Genomic DNA, 11,242 nt, shown 5'->3' on the forward strand with positions numbered 1-11,242 from the left:
TGTATTCAGAATTGAGATAATTTGCATCATAAGGTCTCTTTTTCCTTATGTCAATATTCCCTGAATATAACGTTTTCACTGTTTAATTACTCTCCAGCTCCGGTATTCTTTGATACTTCCAAAATAAAATAAGTTCTCTTTTGCTAAGAGAAATAATGTTTAGTATAGCAAAAAACAGCAAAAGACTAATTTTAGTGTTAGTTGTTGTAAGCCTCCTAAAATTAAGTAATATGTAATTCTACAGTTCTAAGAAGTTCTGAGAAGATAGATGGAACATTGTCCCATCTGAGAGGGAGTCAAAGACTTTGTCACCTGTCCAAGAGTCTGTGTTGTGTAAATATGGAGGTCTCGGTTCTTGGATTTCCCATGAAAGAGTTACATGAGGATCCATGCTGTAATAAAGGCAGCTGGAAGGAAAGTCTACTCTCAAGATGGGAGAGTGGGCAGGCCCAGAGGTGGCAGCTACCCTAAGGCTACAGGGATCCTTTCCTTATATGTGAGCTGGGTCTTGTGTCATGGATGGGGAAGTCTCTAGTGGAGGCTGCTTCCAGTCATTTGGGGGACTGCAGGTTGAAAGGGATAGTTTTTGACTCTACAAGTTTTGTATAGGAACCGTCAAGGCAGCCTTCCCCCATGTTTGGGGGAGATAGGATCTCAACACACGTGCATTATAATGAGCCTAGGGGTTACCCTGGGGTAGAAGTGGAAGAGGAGAGCACATGTTCAGTACCTTTGTCTCTTAGTCTGTGAGCCTAGAGTCTTGGAAGCCACAAGTCAGAAAGATGTGCTCCAGACAACTAATTGTAATATTTATCACCATCCTTGCCTCCAGTGTTTCTATTATTCCCCCCCTCAAGGACTTGGGACTCAACCTCAGGGTGTTCCTTCCACTACTCATATATAGCTTCTACCTAACAAATCCAAGAGATGTTGACAAAATTCAATAAAGCATTCTTCACTCCAGTGCCTCCCTAATGTGCTCTTAAGAACACTGTAGAAACCATTATACGTTTAAGTATAACAATAACTTGATTTCTTATAAGGCTTAGCTTAGGTTCTATAAACCTTTTTCTAAAATCAAGTAAAATGTTTTAAGTTTATATTAAATTTCTTAAAAAATAATGCTGACCAACAGGTTTATGCACAAAAATTTTGAGATTTTCTTTCAGAAGGATATAAGGTGTATATACAAATTCTAAGGTATATATCCCTAAAGAAAAATTGTGAATATGTGCCTTTAGAACAAAAGCCAGTTTTCTCCATGTGGTACAACTAGGAATAACCTACTTATAACACTATCTCTTCCTACACAGTGTCGAATGTAGACTGCTCCAGTGTCATCAAATTGAGACTAATACTGTTTTCCAAATATACCTGGCCCTTTTCTAACTTAATACTTTGTTCATGATTGCCCCTCTTGCCTGGAATGCCTTCTTCCGTATATGTCTCTGTTCCATAGAATAACCCATTTTAAATAGTCCCACCATCACTTCTAGGCAGCCTCTCTTTTCGACTGAAAAAATCACATCATCAGTCACTTCGTTCTGCCCCTCCAATCCTCTTGTGGCTCCCCCACTTTCTTTCTCTACCATATTTTGTAGCCCTTGTGATAAAACTTGTATTCAGCAAAGAACCCTCTTAAACATGTTCATAGGCAGTTAGCATTCCTATAGTTTAAACGAAGCTAATGGGGGTGCCTGGGTGGCTCATTTCATTGAGTAGACGACTCTTGGTTTCAGCTCAGATCTGATCTCAGGGTCATGAGATCAAGCCCCACACATAGGGCTCTATGCTCAGCACTAAGTCTGTTTCAGATTCTCCCTCTCCCCTTCTTGCTCATGCTCTTTGTCTCTCTCATAAATAAATAAATCTTAAACAAAAAAGCAAATGAATTTTACTTCTATAATATTCTAGCAATTTCTTCCATATGGAATAAAAGAGGAAGTAGCTAAAGTATGTTTCATGATACCGTTGAATGCAAGAAGATAATCGACGAGGCTGGAGACATCTTTGGCCTGGAGAGATAGGTCAAGGGGTTGCCTGTGAAAATTCATACAACAGCAGGCTTCAAGCAAGAGTACTTACCTTGTCTCTTGGAATTTGGGACTAAGAGTTAAAGGGTCAGATATCATTCTTTGACTTTCTTGTCAGAACAGTTTCTGTGACGTTTTAATAAAAGTGAACATTTGATTCAGTGAGACAGATTTTTTTTTTTTTTTTTTTATTTTTGGTTTGTCTTTGTATAATGGAAATAGCAGTGCTGGTGAATTGCCTAAATGGCAGAAGACATGTGAAGAGCCTGATAATCCCCAACCTTCAAGAAATTGTTCTTGGACCTATAGAAGATAGCTTATGCAATATTAGGATACTTTCCACAATTTAACTTATATTAATTACAGTTGTAGTACTGTTACATATTATTTATCTCCCTAAATAAACTTTAAGCTACTTGAATTAACATGTCATATGGTGTTTTATGAAGCTTCATCACATAGCATAATGTTTCACATATGTCAGGTGCTTAAATGTTGGAGTTGAATGTCTTCACAGAATAATTAATAGTTTACCAGATCAAATATTTATATAGTTATGGTATTTAGTTTTGGTTGTGGGTTGGCAGGCTATAATTTTAATTTTTTATTAGTTGTTACCAAATGGCCAAATAATCCAAAATATCAACATGGAATTATACAAATGTAGCCAAAAGACAAAGTTGGACTAATTACTATGAGCCTCTAGAATTTTTATACTGGAATATAAGGGAGATGTAATAGTTCCTCTCAATCATAACAATCTTCCTTGATGTATATCCTGAGTCTTTCACCAGAGACTGATTCTTTCACCAGAGACTGATTCTTTCATGGTTATATTAACTTTTTTCAAAACGAGTACACCTCCTAACTGTTATGTTCTTGTATTCATCATAATACAAGTTCAAGAACTGCCATTCAGCATATGTTGGTGTATTGATACCTCCCCTGTGGAGAGTAGCTAAGGCCTTCTGATGAAAGAATTGATTGGCCAGACATGAAAGGTACTTTACGAATGTAACCTCCATTTTTAATCAAGCCTTCAGTTGACTGCAATCATGAACATTTGACTGACTACCTTGCCGAAATAACTAGTCAAGCCACTATCAGATTCCTGACTTAGAGAAACTGAGAGACAATAAATGTTAATTTTTTATTATAGCAACAAGTTTTGAGGTAGGTTTTTTTTTTTGTTTTGTTTTTTGTTTGTTTTTTTTTTTTTTTTTACACAAAAATAGATAATACATGTGGGAAGTCTCTAAGTTTGGCTTTGATCATATTACCTTTGGGTGGCTTGTGCCAAGTATCCAAGAGGAAGGAAATTGGCAGTGGGATACATTCCCAAAAGTTGAGAGGTGTGGATTTGATAGCCAAAAGAGAAAGTGACCTACTGGTCACTGGTAATTGAAATCACCTACAGGTAGAACATAGAAATTAAGGCTATCAGAGAACTTAGGGAACTTAACATTAAAAGACTGGGAAGAAGTGGATAGGAGCACAGAGAAAAACAGACAACTGAAATGCGGAGTAGAAGATTTACAGAAGCACGTGCTAAGAAGGAAGTTATGGCCAGTAGCAGAAAATGTCGAAAGGTCTCCTAATAGGGATCAAAAACGGGTTTGAGATTTTAGAAATTTGGGTTTCTGATCTTCTTGAGACTTGCTTACATGTAACATTTTGGGAGAAAGCCTAACTGAAGTCCATTGAGAAAAATAGAGACGATGGGAAGAGAGTGTTAGAACAGCATACGAGCTGCATTCAGAAGCATCATCTATGTAGCAATTCCAAGTGTTTTCTAATTTGGCCATCTGGAAATCTTACTGAATCATTTTCATCGTTCATTTGTACAGTTAAGTAGAGATTAAGTCACATCTATTACTCTTGAATTGTGATTTTGAATGGTGATCACTTAATATTAAAGCCATCAAAATAAATAACCATAACATAGAAAACACGAAGCTAATGTTAATATTTTATCTTCCCCAGTGTAATCCTATAGAAAATATTCACACTTAAATAGATGCATAAAACTTTATAACAATGTAGGAAAAATGGAGAAAATAAAAGAATGAGGTAAGAAGTTATGATTTCTCACCATGAACGTGGTGGTAATGGACCTATTTGCCTAGATAGGAGTGCCAATAATCATAGGAGAGAAACAAACAAAACTTATAGGAAACACAATGACTCAAAAAGAAAGCACGTGAGAACACCACAACTAGTCACTCAAGCCTGGAAGTTCCACTTTAATTTGATTCCAAATACATGGGTGGTGGTGTTCTATTAGTGATTTGTTTTCTTTCCTTTTTTATCTGCTGCTTATGTCCTAGTACCCTGCCACTTCACAAAGCTCCATATTGCCACCTGTCATAGTACATCTGATATTCGCTCCTTAAAAATGGAAATGAATATTACTTCTTATAACTTTCATAATCAAAACTCCTCTATTGCTTGACAAAGAGGAAATTTCTTATATATTAAGAAAAAAACACTTAGAATTTTAATTTTGATCCATACTTGTCTAATCTTTCTCTCAAGTATAAATAAATCAGGTATTTAATAATGCCATAGTAAGTGAAGGAACTCAAAATTTATATTTGGCAACAAGTTGCATATTATTATACTCGGATATGCCTGACAATATAAATCAGAGGCATTTCCTTGAAATACTGTTTCTCAGTTTAATACCTAGTATTCAAAATGAATACATATGTATTATTACACTCTTTCTTAACCATCTCCCCTTTAATCTTGAATGATAGCAGAGCCGTGTTTTACTCATTTATGGCTATTCATATTGTATTTCTGAAATGATTTTTTTCTCATGCTGCAGGCATTTACTATGTATTAAATTTTTGGTCTTCCAGCTCTAATAAAATCAAGGATTTGTTATCTAACATTACTTTTACAAAGTCACAACTCTATACATTAGAATTCCAGGTGGGCTTGACTAGGTTCTATGTCCAGGGTCTCACAAAGGTGAAATCAAATTGTTGGCCAATTGCATTCTTACTGGAGATTGGAGTCCTCTTCCAAAACCATTCCTTTTATTGGCAGATTTCAGTTCTTTGTAGCAGTGGGACTAAAGTCCTCTATAGTCCTTGCTGACTCTCAGCCTGAGGCCCTCTCTCAGTTCCTCAAGGCTGCCATATTTCCTCACCTGTGGCCCATTTTATCCTCAATCCAGTAAGAACACATCCAATCCTTCCCATGTTTTAAGTCTCTCTGATCTCTTCTGCCAGCATACAAAGAAAGTTGTTTTTAAGGGCTCATGTAATTCGATAAGACCCAGTAGGATAATTTCCCTATCTTAAGATCAAATGTGACCTTATATAATCTCATATTCTCCATAACCTCATATAATCATCAGAGTGATATTTCCTCATATTTACAGGGCATTAAGGTATATCATCTTTGGTAGCCATTTTAGGAATTCAGTTAACCACACTAAGGGGGGGAAAAGTGTGATTTCTTCAACAAATAAAAGGCAAATCTACACTGGTTTCTTTAAACTGTGACATCTCCACATGTATATTACCTTGCTTTGTTGCCTGGTTCTTTTGCCCAAAAGGAGAGGCCACGTTATATAGTTATCCTGTATGTACATCCCTGCCACAAATATGTGTCTTCGGGTAGTGTTTAATGTTAATCACATTCTCTTGCTTTCCATTAGATTAGTTGTTTGTCTCTCTCCCTCCTGTGGAAGATTATTATGTCTACAATCTATCTACCTAAGTGTTACGGGTTGTAAATGTATATCTTCTCCCTGGGCGACTATTATATACATAATCTGTTACCTTTTTCCATTAAGCTAATGAATGGTTGACACTTGTGATTAGAACAATCTGGCATCCTTAAATGTTGTCTTAAAGCTAAAAAATTAAAATGGTCCATAGTCAAACCTACTGAACAACATCTGTTTTGCATTCAGCATATGGTGCAAAGTTCTTGCTTCCTACAGACAATAGAAGACATTAAGCGGATTATGGCCTGATTCCTCTTCTACTTCAATCAAAGCAAACTTGCTGATTCAACAGTTTAGACTATGTGTTTGGCTTACTTAACAAAGAAAAATTTTAAAAAGAAAAATTGTGGAGAGTGAAAACTTGTATTTATCATTGATTAGTATAAAATGCCAAATTTAATCACAGATAATGGCAACACAACTATATGCAAGTAATAACCGCAAATAGTGGCAACTCCAGTTATTGTCAAGTAATAAGTTCGATTCTGATCAGTGGAATCACTGGGTGAAAAGACATTCTGATTCTTTTCACCAGATAATCCAAAAGGATTCAATAAAAGGAGACCTAACAAAAGAATATATTTTAAATGAACTTTCCTTGGTTTGAAATTCAAAAGCATGTTATAATCTCCATGTTCAGCTTTGAAATGTGTGAAGATACAGGTGAGTCTTCCGAGATGCTCCCTATTTGACTTATCCTGTGACCTTCACCCCTATATGTTCAACTGATGCTGGCATTTCTCCACCTTAAAATTCCTACCTTCAAGAAATAACAAACCCAGAAATTAAGAATTGGTATTTTCTTTCTTTAATATTTTTTCTCCTTTCCCACCTTTATGTTAGTACTACCATGATTTTTCTTTTTTTTTCTTTTTTTTTTTTTTTTTTTTACTACAAAACTAAAATCCTAGAAAAAATACTGGTCTAGACATTTCTTCTTCCTTTTCTAAATTCAGTTTCTCACTAACGCTTGTCCTCAATTGTTTTCTGCTTGTTCCACCGTGCCACTTTAGTCCACTGCTTTATCACCTCAATCCTAAATTACTATACAATCTGGTAACTGGTTCCTTTACCTTCAGCAATCTCTGTCCACTTCAGTCAGACTAATCCTTGTGAAACACTGGTTTCATCATGTCAGTAAAGGACTCAAGAACTGATTACAGCTCCTCACCTGGGATCAAGTCCAATTTCCTTCTCTTGACTATAAGGCCAATCATTCCTTCAACTTTACTTTCTACTACTTTTAACATACAGGCTCTATTGCGGTCTAGGTTATGCTCTCACTATCCCCATGAAAACTTTTTTTTTTTTTTTTGATCAATTCACTGCCATCTAATTGCAACATATTTTGCTGTATTATATTCTTAATTTCAATTTCCCCATTCCTGTCCACTCAAAGCTCGCTCATTTTTGACCTTATGTAATATATATAAACACTTGAAGAAACCATTCTGACTTACCTTCCAAGATGCACACATTTGGGTTCTGAAAATGTATACAAACACATTCACATCATTACCTAATAGGTTCGTAAATGGTGGTTTTATTATGCTGGAACATAACAGTGCCTTCATCACACGGTATAAAGTGTATACCAAGATTTCAGGGGCTGATTCTTTTTTTTTTTTAATTTAATTTTTTAAAATTAATTTTTATTGGTGTTCAATTTACAAACATACAGAAAAACACCCAGTGCTCATCCCGTCAAGTGTCCACCTCAGTGCCCGTCACCCATTCCCCTCCAAAACCCGCCCTCCTCCCCTTCCACCACCCCTAGTTCGTTTCCCCGAGTTAGGAGTCTTTATGTTCTGTCTCCCTTCCTGATATTTCCCAACATTTCTTTTCCCTTCCTTTATATTCCCTTTCACTATTATTTATATTCCCCAAATGAATGAGAACATACACTGTTTGTCCTTCTCCGATTGACTTATTTCACTCAGCATAATACCCTCCAGTTCCATCCACGTTGAAGCAAATGGTGGGTATTTGTCGTTTCTAATTGCTGAGTAATATTCCATTGTATACATAAACCACATCTTCTTTATCCATTCATCTTTCGAGGGACACCGAGGCTCCTTCCACAGTTTGGCTATTGTGGCCATTGCTGATAGAAACATCGGGGTGCAGGTGTCCCGACGTTTCATTGCATCTGAATCTTTGGGGTAAATCCCCAACAGTGCAATTGCTGGGTCGTAGGGCAGGTCTATTTTTAACTCTTTGAGGAACCTCCACACAGTTTTCCAGAGTGGCTGCACCAGTTCACATTCCCACCAACAGTGTAAGAGGGTTCTCAGGGGCTGATTCATATATTGAAATATATTTAAGCGCATAAAAAACATTTGAAATTTTTGGTGGCTATGTTTTGGTCTGGCTTAGATTGATCCCACTTCCAGCTCTCGGTGTGAATCTTAATGAGATTAAGCCTATGATTCGGATTTTTCTAAGGATTTTATAAGGATTATTTTAGGGATGATAAAAGGGCTTAGTCTGAGACAATGAAAGAATAGATTTTCTCTTTGAAGAGAAAATGGTAGTCTTATTTTCTGTATAGTTATGAGGTCTTTAACGATTGTGGTCGTTTTCTGATAACAACTGAAAATGATTATCAGACTCCTCTAGAGGATTTATGTAACATCAGATACTTGAGACCTTTACGTTTATTATTAGTCCATATAATTTTATAACTTATGTGGTAGGTACTGTTGTTGGACTTTCTTTCAGATATGGATTCTGGGACCCAGATGAAGAAACCAAGGCTTTACAGTGATTAAAATATGGGCAGTTGGTTCTAGATTCTAAGTTCCTACATATACCCTACATGAGAGATCATCATACTGTTATGATTTAGTCACAAAGTAAGATTCAAAGAAAACATAGACAGGAAAGGACTCCCTTTAAGATACTGGTTTATGCATCAAAGCTTGCCTGAACCTTCCACATTTTAGTTACGATTGACAATCTATATCCTATTGCTTGTGGTTTTTATTGTTTGTCTAGTTACTTTTGTCTGCTCTATTTATTTATGTGTTAAGTCAGGTGGAACTCCTCATCCTAATTTGATCACAATGTTTTTAGTGAGAGAATAAAAGGTATTCAGCACCCTGGCTGAAAGTTATGAATTTTGGGAGCTCACTGCAAAATGACTCTCTATAACTGTGCCTCAAACAAATGTAACTTTTATGTGTCATGCTGATTTTTATTTTTCTGTTTTTGATTTAAAGTGGCTAATCACTCATGATTTCATAATGCAAAACATACCACGTGATAAAATAAATCTTATTTCTATTTCCTTTATTTTGCCTGTTCGTACAGTATTGAATAATATAATTAGCACGCAAATACTACAAGACAAATCATTTAAATACTATTTGATTCACAGCATCATTAGTGATTCAGCACAGCACAATTTATTTTCCTTAATTAAACATATCAATCCCAGGGGATTGGATGGTTTGAAAGAATGTTATTGGCAGTTGATTTATTTATCTGTTGTTTGGTTTGTTGACTTACTCATTTATTACCTCCAGGTCGCTGAGCCTGATCAAATTATAGTGGGAAGTTAATATTATAAAATGGGAGTCTCCTGATTTGCATGAGTGACCTGGTTACGCTAACACTGTTCCTTTACATAAGGTATAAACATTAATATCATTGATGTGAATACTTGCACTGAGACATTACTTCAGGTGAGTCCATGAAATGACATTTCGACATTCTCTTCAAGCAAACCACCTTCCCAAGCTGATGAGAATATATTGGCTATAGATGAAAATGTTTTCCTACATTTCTGAAGTTGGTCTAGGAAGAAATTATAAAGTATGAGTAATGTCCCCCTTTTAACCTTATCTCTCCAAGCCATTTTCTACTGTTGCGAGTAATTCTCATTACAATTTATTCTGGTTTTAAAGCAAAATCCTCATATATATTTTTGCTATTTACTTATGTACTCTCTTCTCAGATTCATGAAATGAATAGATTTATTTCTTTTATTATGTACAACTAATACATAATGATAAAAATAGTCTAAAAGGAAGGCAGTAAAATGATATTACTAAGGCCATTGAAATGCAATGACTCATAGTTGGTAGTTGGCCACAGTTAAGATTTTGGGCAGATATAAAGCATCTAGCTACCTATTTACTTAGTATTATCAGTTATATTAGAAAAATATGATCTCCAATGCCTAGCATAGGGCTTATGTATAGTATAAGGTCAATAAATATTTGTAATTCATTATATACGGGCATACAGTTAAGTATATATATCATTACAAAATCTATGTATGTGCTATTATACATTTTTTCCTAAATCTACCTTATAATTTTAAAAGTAATAATGAGAAAATCTTACATTTTTTGCATATATTAATATGACTCGACAATTATCCCTATCTCCAACAGAGGCCAATATCTGCTACTTCAGAGTTAAAGGAATTTCCAACTGGATTAAAGCGATGAAAAGATAACTATGTTGTTTTCATTACAGTTTTGGAGTGGGGCAATTAAGTACGTTTTTCTAAACTCTGAAATAATTTAACAGATATGACTTTCTCCTTCGCTGAAAATCAGCTTGTATGCTCACCGATCCAGTGATATACAGCTTCATAAGAGACTAATTCAAAATTCAGTAGCATAAACAGCATGATTTTTTGTATCTCTCAGTTCAATGTGTCAGAAATTCAGGAAATACATGGTTGGACAATATTTTTGCTCCTGTGAAATTAACTGGGGTGTCCCGGGGTAGTTGGGCTGGTCTGGAGTGCCCCAGATGGTTTTACATTCATGTGTAGTATCTTCTGGGTGACAGCTGGAGGGAGGGCTCAGATCCCCCTTCCTCTTCACCATGTGGTCTTCCTAGCAGGGTAGTCAAGTTGATGTGTTGCTCCGGACATCACAAGACCAAAGTAGAAGCTGGGAGTCCTTTGAATTCTAAGCGCCAAACTGGTGTGGCATCATTTTTGTTACACTGCACTGGTCAAAGCAGTTGTAGGTCAGTCCAGATTTAAGAAGAGAAGCCATTACCCCACCTCTTGATGGGGTTCTAATTTTTAGCCATCTCAAGTTGCTACACTGAAAATAACCAAATCCAATATTTCTGTTTTCTACAAAGGAAAATAAATAGGGAAATTATTTGAAAATGATGCATATAGGACGTTAACTTTTCAGTGTTTTAATACTTCCATCTCACACAAAGTATAAGAAAATAGGTTTGCTCTTCCCCCGTAAGCAAATCCTTAAGAGGGGGGAAAAAACAAACAAAACCTACAGCGGTTTAATTTATGCATGTTAATTGTTAAACAGGGTGAAAGAGCAACACACATCATTCCTGATTTGGTTGTGTCCTCTTTTACTTTTGTTTTTATGGGGTTTTGTTTTTGTATTAGCTGGATGTCCAAAATATGAGACTCTTAAGTAACTAAATAAGAAACTCCTATTTCTCTAGTCGTCTTATTTTCTACCGATTCGGT

The sequence above is a fragment of the Vulpes vulpes genome, chromosome 5 (genome assembly GCF_048418805.1).
Source record: "Vulpes vulpes isolate BD-2025 chromosome 5, VulVul3, whole genome shotgun sequence".
NCBI classification, from domain to species: Eukaryota; Metazoa; Chordata; class Mammalia; order Carnivora; family Canidae; genus Vulpes; species Vulpes vulpes.